Here is a 4,517-nt window from a genome sequence, read left to right on the forward strand (position 1 = left end):
ATCCATAGTCATGTACATTATTTTTAACTGCTCTTTTGACACTTCCCCAGGTTATTTCAGTAGGCATTTTGGCAGTTATCAGATAAAGCAGAAGGATTACTGTTTTAGGCTCATTCTTTAGAGATGACTAACATTTAACACATTAGTCTGGCAGCATTTCAGTCAACAGGTCTCCTATTCCATTTCACTGGAAAAAAAAAAACACCACCCCATCTCAAAACTTCTTCTTCACAAAACAAGAGAAAAGCAAATATAATTCTCTCAACCACACAAGCTTTCAGGATGGTAGACAGTGACTCAAATATAACTGAAACTCATGGTTATCATCATGCCTCCACCCTTAGCTGGGACATCAGGAGGCACAAGCTCCGTTCTACCAGGAGATCCCCTCCTTCATGCCTGGGATACTGTCAACCAACAAGCCATTATGACATTAAGAGGTAGAAAATTGACAACTTCCAGCCTTCTCCACTTGGAAGAAGCTTGGAAAGAAGAAAAGCTCTGCACTACCTTAAGATTCCAGAGTTTCAGCAGAAAGAACATATGATTGGTCTCATGGCTGCTGCTGCTGTGGTCTGTGAAAGGGGCTTCTCCTAACCTGCCTCCAGCCTCTTTTCTCTGCTCATAACACAGGCAGAGAGGCAACATTGACAACATCAGTGCCTCACAGGCTGTAAATTATTCATTGCCCACTCCTTTTCAGTGAGGAATGAGAGCAAACTGTGAAGGGAAGGCAGAGGAGAGGATAAAGCATAGGCCCAACACTACTGCAGATGCTTCATAAGGAAATACCTGAAAGTCAGTACTGACTGCCAGGATGTTGCCTGATTTGCAGATGTCAGCCCTGCTGAGCCTTGCTGGCTGTTTGTCCCACTTTGGTCAGCTGCAGCTGCCCATGAATGATGTCTGCATCCCACCAGGTGGTGCAGAAATCAGCTTCTCATCTCCTTACCTTGTTTTCCTGCCATAAAGTCAAATCCAAATAGAAATGGACAATGGACAATGAGGAAAAGAAGTGGTATGTGAATAAGCTCAATACGTGAATATGTATCTGTTCCTAAATCTATATTCTAGTGTGTCTTCTACCCTCCCACCATTTCCAACACAACAAAGTGGTTCCTAAATAATCTGTAATTGACCTCCAGACACTGCTCAGTCATGTGTCCACAGGTTCCTAGGCATGCCAGCCACGATTACCTCAGCAGATGGATGCAGTTCTGCCTACCTCAGTGCAGCTGCAGCCACCTTCCTAACAGACCTGATGCAGCAAAGGAGGCCTTACCACCTCTCCTGATTAGCAAACAATTTTGTTCCCAGACCTGGCAAGCCCCTTGCTCTTCCCCTGTCTCACCTTCCATCTGTAAACACAGGTGGGTGGCTATCCACTGGACATGCTTTGAGATGGGTACTGTATTGTCAGGTTATTAGGAGAAATGACCAAAATTTCCTTAAAATGTCAGGAAAGGAAAAAGAAAATTAACATCCCAATACTTAGGAAGTGAGAGTTCTGAAACAGTTTCTAGCATGAGGAATACAAAAGTGACTGAAACTACAGTCCCAAGAGAATACCTGCTACAGGCTTGGCTTGTCTCAAGAAAATTTCCAAAGAAAGAATGTTAGTGGAATGTCATTAAGCATGTATCTTTCTCCTCACCTCTGTTTAGCAAAGTGCAAAAGCAGAGGGATTGAATCAGGTGACTTTTTAATGTCTCTTACAACCCAAAACTTTCTGTGATTCTATGAAATATTTCCCAGTATTCTGACATTTTTAAGAACATTTTGGAGCCTGGTTACCCTTTAGCACAATTTAGGTTGGAAACTATCCTTCACCCCTTCTTTGTTTTGCAACACCAAGTCCTATTAACAAAGCAGAAAATGAACAAACACCAGAATATGCTCCTCAGTATTGCAGGACAATGTTACTCACAGTGGGTAGTGCTGCAGAGCTCGAGTTCACCATTATGGGTCTGTGATGCAGATGCCATTGCTGCCACCACCACCATCTCTCTTTCTCGTCTCTTCTCTGATTTGTATTACATCATTCAACAACCTGGGTCTTTCACAACCCTACACTGGATGTAAACTGTTGCAGAAGTGATCCTTATTTTTCACTCAAGAAGGATGTCTGCACATACAGCCTTACAGTTACCCACGTGCTTCCATGCTACTGGGGTGAAAAGAGGACCCTGTTTTTTAACACTTTTAATCTACTGGTAGGGAATGCCCTTGCAAAAGTTGCAGAGTGCCATTAGATGGCATGATTTAGAACCCAGGCACTCCCATTCTTACGGCTTTATGGTAGGTGTATAGTTTCATGAGCAGTCTCAACAGGTCAGTTGCCTTGCATGGGGCAGAACAAGGAATCAGGCAGGGGTGCTGAGCCTACTGACACTACCCCACTGACTCAGTGGCTGAATTCTGCTGGTGGTGTTTGCATTCATAACAGAACAGTCTTCCATAGAGCTGGAACTGCCCTGCTGAAACCCACAAGGAATGGGCATCACATAGTTAAGTGCTCTGGGAGTGTTAAATGTTACTGAGTGCATTACTAATCAAGAGAATGCTGCAGGCAAATCCAAGTTAAGATTTGTTATTTTTTTCCATTCTGCACAGGAAGAAAAAAGAAGAAAAAAAAAAGACACCCAAGGACATGCAAACCAAAGATATCTCCTGAATGTTTTCCCAGAATGGATTGTACCAGTTACATAACTGGTTAGATTTAGCCAGGATCTCTTTGAAAATAAGGGGTCTCAGCCTCCATCTGAAGGTGGGCAGATCTCAAGTGGCATGCACTTCAGCATTTTCTTGACAATAAAGCTTCAGATGAAAATATTCTAGTCTGATCAAAGTATCAGCAACATTGACACCTTTCCTATCATTCAATTTTAGTAACAGGCTGAAACTACCACAAAAATGTGGATGGGGAGATTTCTTTCATGATTCATCTCTTAAAAATACACCCAGTCATTTACTTAAATCACAGCCAAAACTCTGCAAGAGCCAGTCTGGAAAGAAATACAGTTTACACCTCTGAGTATGCATCCATGTGGCTAGAGGAGCCACCATGTCTAACAGCAATGGGAAAAATCTGGAAATTAAGGTGGGCCATTAACTTTCCATACTCAATTATCAATTGTTGCAGGCTTAGGCTTATCTTTTGATCCCGCTCTAGTGCAGCTAACTGTATTGTATGCATTCCAGTGACACCAGCTGTCTCTCTGCTGCTCTGCATTTTGCATTGGATCACAAACATGCAGAGAACATCTGCTCTCTCAGACTCTGCAATCAGACTTGTGAAGCTTGGTGTCCCAAAAAGGCATCCAAGACTTCCAGTAAGCCTATTTCACATATTTACAGATAAAATATTTGGCTTCTGCAGATGAATATAACATAAGGCTTGGATATAGAGTGCATTTCGTTGCATTATGATGGCCATTGCTGGAGGGGTTGTCCTGCATGCTACTTCTGTCTCAACAGAGTGTCTATGAATGGGTAAACACTGCCTGCACACTGTGATGCTGTTGCAGAGTAACCAAAGGAAACGGCTAGGCACTGCTATAGTACATTTGTCAGGAGGCAACTGAAACTACGCAGAAGACCATGGATTTCTTGGCCAGCATTTTGTCTATTGAATGTTTAAAGCTACGCAAAGCTACATTAAAAATGGAGGTAGCCTAAGAATTCAATATGGAATATTCATCACACAATGGAAAACTGAACTTTATAGCTTGTTACAAATGAAGGTGTCTTTCTCCTGTCTGCAGCTGCACAGTGCACAGTAATTTCACAGAAGGGAGTGACACTGCCAGTGTTAGGATGACTTGGAGGGAAATACTATGGGAGCCTTTGATCCTGCTATCCTAACAAAGTATCTTCAGCTTCTTGGAGGAGAAACGGGGGATGAGAAGTGTTCTGCAGCACAGCAGCACTTAGGGACAGAGAAGACGATAATCAAACATCCCTCTGTGATCCAAATGTATCACTCAGTTTGGATGACTCCCTCAAGATGTACCCAAATCCTAGATACACACATCAAGCTATATTCCCTGCAGGCTGGGGAAGCACCCTTACGTTCTCTACCCAGGTGTGTTAAAACTACTTCTAATAATAAATTAAAAACTCATTCTAACTTCATATAGATATTTACTGTTTATTTGCTTTTGGGTTGTGTTGTTTGGATGTGTTTGCTCTTGTTTTGCAGGGTAGGGGGGGCTTAGTTTGTTTGCTTTTGTTTTTTACTTCTTTTTCCCATTCCTAAGGAAGACTACTTCTGGAACAAGCTAACCTCACTTTGCCTGTTTTCTGAAATTCCTTGTTCTAGCAAGCAGGGATAAAAGGGAGCCCATGCATAGTCTCAGCTTTCACAAACTGGCTTTTTAGCAGCTTAATTAGATTTAATCTACAGTTTTGTTCACACATGCAAAAGGTTTCTGGAGTAGTTAGGTTGAACTGCTTGACAACTGGAAGCAGTTATAACAAAGTTTATCAATAATATCAATCAACACTGCACACAAAGC

The sequence above is a fragment of the Melanerpes formicivorus genome, unplaced genomic scaffold (genome assembly GCF_026170545.1).
Source record: "Melanerpes formicivorus ecotype bairdi unplaced genomic scaffold, bMelFor1.0.p_v2 SCAF_35, whole genome shotgun sequence".
NCBI classification, from domain to species: domain Eukaryota; kingdom Metazoa; phylum Chordata; class Aves; order Piciformes; family Picidae; genus Melanerpes; species Melanerpes formicivorus.